Here is a 15,153-nt window from a genome sequence, read left to right on the forward strand (position 1 = left end):
GGAGATAAAAGCAAATTATAGAGTCTGCAGTTAAAGTGGACTGTAGGTCATCAGTTAAGTAATGGCTGCCAAGAAGAGCTGGCCTCCGTGTCAACACTCTCATGAGTAGAGAAATGGATGTGATGCTCTAGCCTCAGACATTCTAAGTGTACACATATTATTAGTGAAACATGGCTAAGAGTACAGAAACTCTGAGGCTTGGACCTTCAGGGTCCCCACCAGACTTTGGTTTCTTGTTGCGACCATATTTAATATACATCACTGAGGAAGACTATCAGGAGGAAAGCAAAAGCTGAAGTCTCTCGCTTTCTGGTAACTCTTTAGTGGCATCCTGGGGTCAGGAGAATACAATCCAGCCTCCTCATTCCAGCCAATGAGATCTTTTATGATCTGATCTTGCCTTCCTGTGTGCTCTCCTCTTTTCCTCTGACTCCACATGTTGCTTCAGCCACTTTGGTCTTCTTTCAGTTTCTGGAGGCTGGTTCCTGCCCATTTTCATTTGCTGCCTGGGAATGCTCATCCCAGAACTATGCTTGCCTGACTTCTCTGGTCTCAGCTCAGATGTTGCCAGCCCTTAGCAGGGTCTCCAGAGCCCAACCGCCTGGCTTCCGATCTTGGCTCTATCACGTGCTGGCTGTGTAATATTCAGCAAGCTCTGTGCCTCATTTTCCTCAGCTGTAAGTGGGTATTATGATATCCTTATATCATAAGGTTGTTTGTGCAGTTTATAGAATTTAGTGTAAGTAAAGCCCTTAGGACAGTGCCTGGGCGCAGTCAGTGCTACATAAGTTATAGCAGCCCCCCCCCCACTCCAAGTCACTAACCCTGCTTTGTTTGCTTTATGGCAATAATCACTGTTTGAAGTTACTTTATTTGCTTATTTACTCTCTGTCTTCCAGGCTATATACAGGTTGAGTAATTGGAACTACACAGAACTCAGAGTTTCTTCGTCCTAGTGGAGGATGGAGCAAAACTTCCTCAATAGCATCCTCATGTGTCCCATCCCCCCTCTCCACCCCCCCACCCCGACCCAGGGCCCTGGTTTCCTACCCTGTGTGGTGAAGGGCTGGGACCACATCTGTGGTTCTGTTGTGTATCCAAATCACCCAGGGAGCCTGTGAAAACTAGAGGTGCCCTGTAGAAATCCCATATGATCCCCAAATCTCACTTCTAGGTTTGTTTCAAAAAGAATTGAAAGCAGGGTCTTGAAAAGATACTTGCACACTCATGTCAACAGCAGCATTATTCATAATAGCCAAAAGGCGGAAGCAACCTAAATGTCCACGGAGAGATGAACGGATAAACAAAATGTAGTCTACCCATACAACGGAATGTGAGTCAGTCTTAAAAGGGAAGAAAATCCTGTCATATGCTACAGCGTGGATGAGCCTTGAGGACATTATGCTAAGTGAAATAAGCCAGTCATGATAGGAAAAATACTGCATTGATTCCATTTATGTGAGGTATCTAAAGTTTACTTCACAGGAACAGAAAGAATAGCGATTACCAGGGGCTGGTTGGGGAGAATGAGGAATTGTTGTTTAGAGTACAGTTTTAGTTTCACAAGATAAAAAAGTTCTGGAGATCTGTTTCATAACAGTGTGGACATATTTAAGACTACAGAACTGTACACTTAAATATGGTTAAGGTGGAAATTTTATGTTATGTTTTTTGACCACAATAAAAATAAAGAAACCATGCCAGACCTAGATTCCAAGTAAATAGATCGGAGTGGGCAGGGCATTTACATTTTAAAATGGAGGTTCCTTAAAAAACTAAAAATAGAACTACCATACGACCCAGCAATCCCACTACGGGGCATATACCCTGAGAAAACCATAATTCAAAAAGAGTCATGTATCAAAATGTTCATTGCAGCTCTATTTATAATAGCCAGGACATGGAAGCAACCTAAGTGTCCATCATTGGATGAATGGATAAAGAAGATGTGGCACATATATACAATGGAATATTACTCAGCCATAAAAAGAAACGAAATTGAGTTATTTGTAGTGAGGTGGATGGAGTTGGAATCTGTCATACAGAGTGAAGTAAGTCAGAAAGAGAAAAACAAATACAGTATGCTAACACATATATATGGAATCTAAGGGGAAAAAAAAAAGGCCATGAAGAACCTAGTGGCAAGACGGGAATAAGGACACAGACCTACTAGAGAATGGACTTGAGGATATGGGGAGGGGGAAGGGTAAGCTGTGACAAAGTGAGAGAGTGGCATGGACATATATACACTACCAAACGTAAAATAGATAGCTAGTAGGAAGCAGCCGCATAGCACAGGGAGATCAGGTGCTTTGTGACCACCTACAGAGGTGGGATAGGGAGGGTGGGAGGGAAGGAGATGCAAGAGGGAAGAGATATGGGAACATATGTATATGTATAACTGATTCACTTTGTTATAAAGCAGAAACTAACACACCATTGTAAAGCAATTATACTCCAATAAAGATGTTTAAAAAAAAACCCAAAACTCTCCCTGGGAGATTCTGACACCCACCAAACTTTAAGAAACACTAGACCGTTTTTTAAGGATGCATCTGTGGTTTGCACTTAAGAGTATTTAAACCTTGCACCATCCTTCATATAAAGGCTTAATTAAATGGAGGAAAAAATGATCCCTAAATCCTCCTCATGGGTTCTCTTTAATTTTGCCACGTTAATCTGCTTCTCATCTGTATTTCCATCTCTCTGCCCTCTCTGTCCCAGTGGAGAGGGCTAATCTTCAGGCAGAGGGCCCTGGGAGCCCGCCCGCCAGGGTGTTTTCCTCGAAGAGTCCACAAGGTGGCAGGCCAGGCACTTGGATTTGGGCCGCCAAGGGTGCGCGCAGCCCACAGCCCGGAGCGCCCAGCAGTTCGCCGAAGGGGTGAGGGACCCCAGGACTCTATGCACGGTTTGGGGGTGCCTGGAGGAGGTTGTGGGGTTCCCGCTGATGCCCAGGCTAGAACCGAAGCCGGCAGGTCAGTTTCCAGGGAGCAGGCGTGGGTTCGCTGTCAGGGGAAGGGGAGCACTCCCAGTGCCCCTCCCCGCAGTGAGCGCCGCGCCGCAGCCACCTGCCCGGGGGGTCGGAGCGTCTCTCCGGGGGAGGCGGGCGTTCGAGTGGGTGCACGTGCGGAGGAGGAATAATGTTCACAAGCTGCTCTGCTTCTTTGGAGGGAGAGCAATGTTTTGGTGATATTTTCCTTCCAATAATTAAAAGGCCGGAGGCGGAATAGATGCTCTGTGTTGTTTGAAAACTCTTATGTGATGGGGGAGGGTGACGCCCGTTAACACGCACCAGCTGTTGGATATTTAATAGGCATCTTAAAAATATTGATTTGCTGACCCACTTCAGGCCTTGACCCAGCACGGGGTCACAGGCCACAGCAGTAAATAACTCGGTGAGTGATTTGGTGACACGTTGAGCCGAAAAGTGGAGGACTTTTGACATGATTTTAACGTGCTGTTTGTCTCTCAAGCCAAGACTATGGCTTTCAGTAGGTACAGAATGTTAGCATGTGAGGAGAAAAATGACATGGAGGAAGCGGTGGGTGCAGCCCAAAGAGCACAGGTTTGGGTTTGGGCAGATGTGGTGAGAACTGGGGCTCTGGGCAAGTCCTTCGTCCTGTCTAAGGCTCAGTTTCCTCATCTGTGTGATGGGGATAAGAACACCAGCATCATGGGCTGGTGATGAGGAGTAACTGAAATGTGGATTCATTCATTCGTCCACTCATGCAACAAACATACATATATTCAAGACCTATATGCCAGGCACAAGCTGGTGCCCAGACAATGAGCCCTGGTCCCTTGCAGTCAGGTGGGGAGACCAATATGTCCATGAAAGTTTTCCATGCAGTAGGAGAAGCACCCCTACCAGAAGTTCACTTGGGGTGCCCTGGGGGCCAGGGGACTGGCTAAGGGGTATTTGGGGAAGGAGTAGAGAGAGATTGACATACAAACAGAGGCAGCAGATTTCAATCCAGAGGGGTCCAGCCCAAACACACCTGTAGTTTGGAATGTACAGTGTTTGCCACCACGTTTTTTCTAAAAATGGAATTCTTTACCATCATTTAAAAATGGAGAGATTGCACTCACTTGGAATTCTAGGTTTCCAGCTCCTCTGAAAAACATAGATTTGGCTACATGAAACCAATATTTCTGCAGGAAACTGTGGTCTGACACTAAGTCGTGGCTGCCTTGAGACAAAGTGTGCACCCCAGTCCTCATCATGCCCAAGTGCTCGCCCAACTCAACTTGCTTCCCTTGTTCTGACCCTATGGACATTGGAGGTGCAACCTCCACTATAAGTGTCTAGAACAGTGGCACACAACGGGTTCTTCATACCTGCTATTTCCTTTCCCTTCTGAGGGCTGAGAGGGCCTCACAGGCTGCTTCTCCAACAATGACAGACATCTATGAAGGGCTTAACTAAAGAAGAATGAAGGAAAGAGAACACTCTTTAGATGGAGCCGCAGGTGTAAAGTCAGGATTCAGTCTGCTGGGTTTTCTGTTTCATTTTGGGGGTCCTCTCACATTCTGGCCATAGCCAGGGGTCTGGTGAATGTCTGGAGGCTGGCTGGAGTTATGGTTGTGTGGATGCCTTTGATCGTCAGCCAGGCTTGGCTCATTTTAGAGAACCACATGCAAATCCTTCTCCAAAGTACCATTCCCCCACAAATAATAGTGAACTATTGTAGAGAGGATGGTGAGCCTAGGGTTCTATAATAATAGCATTTTCATGACAGAAAAATCACATGCCCACCGTGAGCACAGCTGAGAACATGAAACCTTCTATTGAGACATTCTGGTTAAAAGAGAGCATTATCCCATCAGATGGGCCTGTCCGTGGGGGTCTGTGGGAAGCCAGGTGAGAGGGCTTTGCAGGTCCTGCTGGAAACGAGTGGGTAAAAAGCATCCAGCCATCCAAGGACGATTAATCTCAATCATGGGGCTGTTAGGAAGCCCTGGCCTTCCCTTCCTGGCAGGAGACGAAAGTGGATAATTCACTGTCACAAAAGGAGCCCAGGGAGTGTGGGATGGGGGGTGGCTAAATGGAAGAGGGAGGGGGGCAGGAGGCTGCATCATGAGGTCCAGACTCCACACTCAGGTTTCTTCCTTTCTGGGGCTTGAGGGTGGAGCCATCTATAGGTGACAGTGGGTTTCTGTGGTGGCACCGTGTTCTGCATGTTCCCACCCTGCTTCAAGCACCAAGAGGTGGGAAGTCAGCTGCAGGTGGAAGGGGGCTGGGATTAAAGGACAGAGAGAGGGACCAGCAAGTCCTCTATCCTCAGATAAGGGGGAGCAGGCCTGCCCCTTGCCCTTCCTCATATGCTTAACTACCTTTTGTTCTCATTGCATTATCAAACCAAACAAACAAACAAACAAACCCACCAAAAACCAAAATAACCACTTTTGCTCTGCAAATAATCACACATACACAGAAGTATAGAGAATAGCATAAACTGAATGGTTCCTGCATATCTGAATCACGTGGGGATCTTTGAAAAATCCCAATGCCGAGGTAACCTCCCAGACCATTTAACTCACCATCTTTGGGGTTGGAATAGAGGCATCAGTATTTTTGAAGCTCTCTGGCTGGTTTCCATGTACAGACATGTCTCTGACCTCGTCATCCAGCTTCTACAATTATCAGTAAGTGGCCAGTCTTGCTGATCTTGTAGCTCTTGTGTCCTAGATCCCCAATTTTCCATTGCCTCCCAGATTATTTTAAAGCAATCAGCAGACTTATTTCCTCCTTAAATGCTTCAGAATACACTGAGAACCTGAAAACAAAACATAAGCACAGTAACATGGTCACTCCAAAAAAATTGTGATTCCCTAGTATCATCTAATATCCTATCTTTGGTACACACTTTAGCTTTTGAGACATTCCTGTCTCTCCTTTATCTTTGATTTTAATTTGATTCCAAAGGGATGAATAATGTCCCCTTCTCCCCATTTTGGAGGTAGTAGAGTTGGTGAAAAGGGCATACAGTTGACTCACCCCTGGTTACTTGCCCCTTTTCCTCAGTGTGACTCTGTGTTCTCATTCTCTCTGGAGACAGCCCTGCCCGCATCTGTGGGCAAGAGGACAGCCAGAGGGGCAGAGATGCTCATATATTCAATGACTGTTGATGACTGTTGATCGGGAGCTCCTGTCTGTCCAGGCACTGTGTTAGGTGCTGGATCACTGGGCCTTTGTCACCATAATATTCTGTGTAGCACAGAGTCTGGCATATGGTGGGGACTCAAGAAATATTTAGTTCAGTGATGAAAGTGTGTGTTTTTGTTACCAATACAGTCAGATGCCCATTGCTGATGGGTTGGGTCCGATTATGCAATATCCCTTTATAAATCACATAGCTGCGAAACTTACACATCGTCCTTCTTTACTTGAGGATCTGAGAACTTTTTTTTCTTTTAAGTAATTTTCATGAGAACATAATATGGATTCCCCAAATGAGATGAAACAGCATGGCAGAGTGAAATCTTAGTAGCAGGGAGCAAGGGCTGCCTGAACAGTTGAAATGCAAACCTGCTGGCTAAGCCTCATTTCAGCTGTGAGGTTTCAGCCTTCTCTTTCCAGCGAATCCTTTTAAAGGGACGCAAACATGCCACAGAAATTGACTGATTTGAAGTTGACTTCCTTTTATTTTCTTTGCCCAGCCTCTAAGTGAAATGCTTAGGAACAGAACAATAAAATGTTCAGAAGGCAACTAGTGTCGCCAAGGAAGATAGTGAGATCTCACTGACCCACACATTTTTTAAAGAAGATTTTTCTGCTTATCACACTTTTATTGTAGAAAATTTGAAAAATATAGGATAAAAGTATGAAGAAATGAAAATCACCTGTATCTTACCATCTAGAAATAACTGCCATTATCTACTGGAGATAACTGACCATTTTGGTGTATTTCCTTCTTGTCTTTTTTTTTTTTTTCTATGCCTAAATATAGACTATTTTCTTATTTAATTAGAGTTATTGTTAATTTCTTTAATGTAAATGTGCATAGGACTTTATGCTTTTATAAGCCATAACAAATCTGTTTCCTCCTTTGTTGCTCATTATAATTCAATAAAGGATGTAAGAAGGATCTTATTCTCATATTACAAGTGAGAAATCAAGGTCCAGAAGGTTAAGTGATTTTTCTCGAGGTCACACAAGTGGTCCAGGAGTCTAATTTTCATCAAGGGGTCTTTCTGTCTGATCCCAGCCCTCACTGTGTACAGAGGCCTGTCCCATCAGTGGGATAGCCCTAGGATTATTTATGGCCACAAGACTGACTGTTATTTCTTTCCCCATCTCCAGAAGGTTTGATTCAGAGGGTAAGGACCCACACACCTCTCGGTACAGTCTAATTGTAGATCCTGAGAGGGAAGGTGTAGAAGATAAAGTACTATCATTTATGGGGTAATCCAACGTGCATTCCAGATGACGTACTGTGTTAAGCACTTGTGGACTCTACCTGTCTTACGACCTCTGACCTCCAAATCCTTACCCACCCATCCCCTCTTCCAAGGGAATCTGCCCAGCCATTGCCTCTGCTGCTTCACCTGCCAAGCTTAGTGCCAAGGTGCCCTGGGCCTTAGCCTCATCTTATCGGTGTCCCAGGGCTGGATTATGATTACAATCTGGTATAAAAAGATGTTCTAGGACAATCAGATGTTCTTGCTCAGGAACTACTAAACATGGGGAAGATTTACGAGTGATTTACTGAGGCAGAGGTTCAGGACAGAGTCACGGCCAAAGCCAAGTGTAAAATGAGATTATGATGGAGCAGGAAATTTGAATATGTTGGCAGAGAGAAAAGAACTGTGTGAATCACAGAGAGAATCAGAACCATGGAGGGAGAGATCAAGAGATCAACCCCACGTTGCTTATTCCTGGGGTTTCCAGGTTCATGTCCAGCCCCTGTGTATCTGACAATAACTATCTTCACCCACCACCTCCCTGGAGGTAACTTGCTGGTCTTTGCAACCAAGCAAGGCAGCCTGCCTGAATGGTCACAAATCTGCAGCCCTATAGACTGGAAGAGACCTTCCAGAAGGCCTTGCTTGCCCTCCCAGTTTTGCAGATGAGAGAGCTTAGGCTGCAGAGGGGAGAGGACTTGCCCACAGTCAGCAGGTCTCCTAAGTCTAATCCAGGTTCCCTACTGTCTCCAGGCCATGTGCTTTCTTGATTTCTTGCATCTCAGCCTCGGCTTCCTGCCATATCGTTAAACTTGGCGGTTGGGCTCATGCTTTCTACATCCATTTCCTCCACTTCCTTTTGCTGTGTATATTGCTAAACACTGAGTAGGTGCTCAATAAGTACTTGTTAAGTTGAAGGGAAAGATGCTTTCAGTCAGAGGCAGTGATGGAGGTGGCCATTGATGAAAGCTCCCTTGATTGATGGACAGGCTGGCATTTTGGGTGAGTGTGAGACAGGACTCCTTGGCTCCTGTACAGTCACTAGTCTTTGAGGTTGGAGGTGACTCTTCATACTATGGATCTGCCACAGCAAAACTGAACAAAGAGGATGGTTTTTGCTGTGTCTGACAAGGCAGAATTTATCACCAGCAGTGTATAGCCAAGAGAAAGGAGGTTCAGAAAATGTGTGCACATCTGATTAGACTGTATATCTCCTGGGCAAAATTGAATATGGTACATTATATTTATTTGTTGTTTGGATTCTCCAGATCTTTTTTTAAACAATATAGCCAGAATTTATCTTGACCAGAGTAAGAGGGAGGGAAAAAGTAGTTAGAAATGGTATTTTAGACTGATGTTATCTAAGTCTTCATTCTTTTTTTTTTTCTAACAAATATTTATTGAGTGCCAATTCTACACCAGGCATCATTTTAGACACTGGGAATACAGCAGTGATCCAGGCTTTGAAAAATTCGTGCCTCCCTGGAGCTTGCATTCTATTGGGGTTGCAAAGGTAATTAAAGGAAATGTGACATGTACTAGTTTGTTAGGGCTGCAAAAATAAAGTATCACAGGCTGGCTTAAACAACAGAAGTGTATTGTCTCAAAGTCCTGGAGGCTGGAAGTCTGAGATTGTTGGCAGGTTTGGTTCCTTCTGAGGCCTCTCTCCTTGGCTTGTGGATGGCCATCTTCTCCCTGTGTCTTCACATTGTCTCCCCTCTGTGTCTGTGTCCAACTTTCCTCTTCTTAGAAGGACACTAATTATGTTGGATTAGGGCCTACCCCATTTTTAACTTAATTAGCTCTTAAAGACCCTATCAGTGGTTACCACTCTGCACTTCCATTGCAGGGGGGCCTGGGTTCGATCCTGGTCGGGGAACTAAGATCCCGCAAGCTGTGTGGTGTGGCCAAAAAAAAAAAAAAGACCCTATTACCAAATGCAGTCACATTCTGAGGTACTGGGCATTAAGGCTTCAACATATGAATTATAGGAAGGATACAATTCAGCCCATTGTATGGCGTAAATAAAAAAGTGATATTGATGCATGATGACTCAGCAATTTAAAGCATAAAGGTTTTGATGCTTTGCCAAATGGGGGAAGGATCACTTGTCCACCCATGATGCCTATGGTCAGTGCTGGCTTAGAGGGAAGGCTGACCTCGGACAGCAAAGTGATCTGGAGTGACACATTGAGTTATCCTCAGTGAAACTAAGCAGGCCATGTGAGAATTAAACCACTGATCTGGACTTAATTAATACGAAAGTCTAAACAACTGAGAAAGAGGCCCAGACCCCCTATCCCCACACACATATATTTAACATATCTTGCTGGAAATAAGTAAATTTATTTTCATAAACAATGACTCAGGGAAAAACTGCAACCATTCCACACGGAAGCATTAAAACTGTTTGTTTTTTCCCTTTAATTACCTCCTATTTTCCTAATGGGATTGGCGTGTGTGTGGTTCCTGCTGCTTTATGTACTTTGTTGCCGTGTGGCTCATCGGTTTCTCTTTTCTTTTATGCTTTTGTGGTTTTACTAAACAAATGACCTTCTGTGTCACAATGAGCTCCTGGATCTCCACATGCTGATGAGCATAAATCCACCCAATCTGGAACTCTTTTGCTATGGAAGATTCAGTTTGGCTTTTGAAATAAGATAAAAGTGCTGAAATAGTTGGTCAAACACATAGGAGAAGGGCTCATGGTCCTCCCGGCGCTTCGATGCAACAGATGCCTGCTTGAGCAGTGGAGTGTGGGCTTGGTCAGTCTGTCAAATCGGAAAACCCATCCATCTGCTAGTCTGAGAACAGAGACTTCTCTCATGGGCGCTCTGGGACTAATTTGTTAGTAAAGAGCTCTGCAGGCCACTGAGTCCCAGGGAGAGTTGGTGAAGCAATAAGAAGGGCGCAAAAGCTGTGTCAATTTTTTCCCAGAGCGACCAGTTGAAAAAGGAAGGATTTAGATAAACAGGGGAAACAGTTGGGTTGACTAGAGGCCTGATTAGGAAGAGAAGGTTTTCTTTGTGATTTCTTTGCTCTTCTTTTTTATTGCCTTAAAAAATCTTGGTAGGAACTTCTATGTCCATTGATTGATTCCCTTGTTTCTGTATTTGTTAATTTAATGAATAGCCATTAGGTAACAGGGCCCGGGATAACATATGATACTTTCCTTCAAAAAGCCTGTGGTAGGGAGGTGAGTCAACAAGATGGCAGAGTTGAAGACCCCAGCCAACATCCCTCAAAAAGATCAATAATTAGACAGCTATCCAAGAACAAAAACAGCTTGGGAGAGCTCTGGAGTCCACGTAAGAAACTCCAGCAATATAGTAGAGCAAAAAACCCAGAGAATAACCACAGAAAAAGCGAAGGAACAATAATTTCATTTTGCCTGCATCATCCCATCCCCCAAGCTGGCACTGCTCCCCATCTAGAAAGAGTTCCCCTTGCCAGGAAAGGGAGAGTGGGATGAGTGACCAGATTTCAGTATACTACACAAAGGACGGACCTTGATTTCACTCCACCCAGAAACTGGCAAAGCTGAGATGTATGAAGATGGCTGGGGGCAAGGAAGAAGAACCGACGCTGACAATATCAGCCACACAGCAGGAGTGACTGTGGTTCCCAGTGACCTGCTCTGCGGAGGACCCTGACGGCTTTTGCCACTGAAGAAGCCAGCAGGCCCCCTGCAGATGTCACTGGTCTTCACCCCACAGGTATTGGCATTCACTAGCCTGAGTCCCCCGCTGTTCATTACCTCTACCCCATCCCCTGGCCGCCTCTGGTGCCTGGGACCTGTGCTGGCAGCTAGTCCCAGCCTCTGTGTTGCACACATGAGAGACAGCAGCCTAGGTCCCCACCCCATGGCTGACCTCACTGACGTGTGTGTGCTAGGTGCTGGCTTCTCCAGTGTGCGCTTGCACACCACTGGCCTGACTCCCATCGCTAGCCTCCACTGCTATGTGTGCACCTGTGGTGAGAACCTGCAGCCACGAAAGTGCACATTGACAGCCAAGGCTCCCACAGCTGCTGTGGGCCCAGATCCAGCCCTGTCTCCTGTCACTGGCCTGCACCACGGGGTTCACCTGCCGCTAGCCCCTTCAGCTGTGCACGTGTACCCTGCTGGCCTGACCCTCATTACCAGCCTCCACTGCTGTGCTCGTGCCTGTGGTGAGATCCTGCAACCACAGGAGTGCACACTGACAGTCAGGGCCCCTGCAGCTGCTATAGTGCACATGCAGTTGGCCCTGATCCTTGCTGCTGGCCAAGGCCCTTGCCACTGTGTGTGTGTGCATCAGCTCCTGACTTTACACTGGCACCTGCAGCTGGGTCCTGCAGCTGAGGGTGCGCACACCACCTGCTCTAGCCACCACTGCTGCCGGCCCTGGTCCCCAGCTGCTGGACCTGGACGTGCTGCTGAGGACCCCAACAGCCCTTGCAGCCACTGTGAACCGCCACAGAACTCACCAGCCACCACACAGGTGTAAATGTTGTGGACCTCAGTGGCTGAGCCAGTGAGACATCATGCCCTTCTGTATCTGGAGATGTCACGTGCCTCACCACTTGATGCCCTGCACCACTTGACCTAGGATCACAGCACACTCCAGTGTGTCCCCATCTGCAGATGAAGTGCTTTTCTTACTGAAATCAGTCCATAAAGGAAGGCTGGAATGTTTCTGGATTACTTCAGATGTGCAGACACATACACCAGACTATGAAGAATCAGGGAAACACATCTCCACCAAAGGAATATAGTAAACCTCCAGTAATTGGCCTCAAAGAATGGAGATCCAGGAATTGCCCAACAAAGTTATCAAAATAATTGTTCCAAAGACGCTCTTTTGAGAACACAGGTGAACAATTTAATGAAATCAGGAAAACAATGCAAAGACAAAATGAGACATTCAACAAAGAGATAGAAAACAAAAAAGAACCAAACAGAAATCTGGAGCTGAAGAATACAATGATAGTTTAATAGAATTGAACTATCTATTGAATAATTCAGTAGAAATCTTTAACAGAAGACTGGACCAAGCAGAGGAAAAACATCAGTGAACTTGAAGACAGAGCATTTGAAATTATCCAGTCAGAGGAGCTAAAAGAAAAAAGAGTGAAAAAAAGAAGGCTACAGAATTTATGAGATGCCATTAAGAGAAACAATCTAAGCATCTTTGGAGTCCCAAAGGGGAAGAGAGTGAGAAAGGGGCAAAAAGCTTATTTAAAGAAATAATGGCTGAGAACATAGCAAACTTGAGAAGAGATATGTACATCCAAGTTCATAAAGCTAATGTTATCCCAGAATTTCAATCCAAAATGATCTTTCTCTAAGACACATTATAATAAAACTGTCTAAAATCAAAGACAAAGAGGGAATTTTAAAATCAGCAATAGAAAAAATATTTCTCTCATACAAGGAAACCCCATAAAGATATCAGTGAATTTCCCAGCAGAAACCTTGCAGACTAGGAGAGAGTGGGATGATATATTCAAAGTACTGAAAGAAGAAAACTGCCAACTGAAATACTTTATCCAGCAAAGTTGTCCATCAGAAATGAAGGCAAGATAAAGACTTTGCCAAACAACAAAAACTGAGGGAGTACATCACCATTATATAATATCTACCTCATAAGAAATGCTGAAAAGAGTTCTTCAAACTGAAACAAAAATATGCTAATTAGTAACATAAAAACTTATGAAAATATACAACATACTGGTAAATATAAATATATAGTCAGATTTAAAGTACTCTAAAGCGATAAATATATAGTCAGATTTAAAATACTCTAATACTGTCATAAGGTAGTGTGTTACCACTTAACTCTTGTATAAGTTTAAAGGACAAAATTATTAAGAATAGCTATAGCTATGAAATTGTTCATGGATACACAATATAAAAAGATGTGAATTGTGACAACAAAAACATAAAATGTGTTGAGGGTTAGTGAAAGGGTAAGGTTTTATTTTTATTATAATTGAAGTTAAGTTTTATCAGCTTAAAATAGACTGTAATATCTATAAAATGTTTCAAATAAGCCTCAGGGTAACCACAAAAGAAAAACCTGTAGTAGATACACACAAAATAAAGACAAGGGAATCAAAAGTATGCCACTATGGAAAATCATCAATTCATAAAGAAAGAAAGCAAAAGAGGAAGAAAGGAAGAAAGGAGCTACAAAACAGCCAGAACATAATTAACAAGATGGCAATGGTAAGTACTTGCCTATCAATAATTACTTTAAAAGTAAATGGATTAAATTCTCTAATAAAAAGGAATAGAGTAGCTGAATGGATAAAAATCAGGACTCAACTATATGCTGCTTACAGGACACTCACTTTAGCTTCAAGGACACACATAGGCTGAAAGTGAAGGGATGGAAAAAGATATTCCATGCAAATAGAAACCAAAAAGGAGCAGAGGTCGCTATACTTATATCAGACAAAATAAACTTTAAATCAAAAGCTGTAACAAGAAAAAGATGGTAATTATATAACGATAAAGGGGTCAATTCATCAAGAGGCTCGAGCCTCAGCGAGCCACAGCTACTAGTCAGCCATGCGATCACAAGGGTAAACAACTGATATACTTACAACCGTTCTGTACCCATACAATCATTCTGTTTTTCATTGTCAGTACAGTATTCAATAAAGTACATGAGATATTCAACAGTGTATTATAAATTAGGCTTTGTGTTAGATGATTTTGCCCAACTGTAGGCTAATGTAAGTGTTCTGAGTGTGTTTAATGTAGGCTAAACTAAGCTATGATGTTCGGTAGGGCGGGTGTTTTAAATGCATTTTAGACTTATGATATTTTCAGTTTATGATGGGTTTATCAAGATGTAACCACATCATAACTTGAGGAATATCTGTATCTTATAAGGGGTCAATATAAAATATATAAAGAAACTTGCAACTCAATAGCAAAAAACCAAATAACCCAGTAAAAAATGGGCGAAGGACCTGAACAGACATTTTTCCAGAGAAGACATCCAAATGGCTAACAGCTACATGAAAAGGTGCTCAACATCACTAATTATCAGGGATGCACAAATCAAAACCACAATGAGAAATCACCTCACAGCTGTTAGAATGGCTGTTATCAAAAAGATAGGAGATAAATGCTGGCAAGTATTTTTGAGAAAAGAACCCTGGTGCACTGTTGGTGAGAATATAAATTGGTGGAACTACTATGGAAAACAGTATGGAGGGTCCTCAAAAAATTAAAAATAGAACTACCACATGATCCATTGATCCCACTTCTGGGTATTTATCCAAAGGAAATGAAATTAATATCTTGAAGAGATATCTGCTTTCCCAGGTTCATTGCATTATTCACAATAGCCAACACATGGAAATCACCCATGTGTGTGTTGACACATGAATGGATAAAGAAAAAGAAAACATATGTGTATATAACTTGCCTGCATGGTTATAGTAGCTTCATAACTGGTTTTTCCACCTCTAATAACTTGCCTCTTAAGTTTGCCTCCACAACCAGGCTTATCTTTCCCAACTATAGGTAAGACCATGCTTCTACCCTCTTAGAGTCTTATCAGTGGCTCCCCGTTGTCTAGAGTTTGGATTCCTCAGCTTGGCAATTCCATCATTCCCCCAGCTAGCCCTGCCCCATCTTCCATCAGACTGCTGTCATCAGCTAGAGCATGTGTACCCTTTCACATCTCTATGCCTTGGCTCGTATGATTTCTTCATCTTGAAAATCTTTTCTTTGCCTCATCTGTCTCTTGAAAT

General features: G+C 43.7%; 1 protein-coding gene across 1 annotated transcript in view; it reads left to right on the forward strand.

Annotated features, from left to right (window-relative positions):
* Positions 1-997: 997 nt before the first annotated feature.
* Positions 998-15,153, forward strand: part of THSD7B (thrombospondin type 1 domain containing 7B) — a 1,195,438-nt gene continuing 1,181,282 nt past the window's right edge. Inside the window, exon 1 of the mRNA XM_082464904.1 lies at positions 998-2,975. The gene's annotated coding sequence lies outside the window, so the exon portion shown is untranslated. The remainder of the gene's footprint in view (positions 2,976-15,153) is intronic.

Source organism: Balaenoptera physalus (assembly GCF_965194825.1).
Source record: "Balaenoptera physalus genome assembly, chromosome: 6".
Classification (NCBI taxonomy): domain Eukaryota; kingdom Metazoa; phylum Chordata; class Mammalia; order Artiodactyla; family Balaenopteridae; genus Balaenoptera; species Balaenoptera physalus.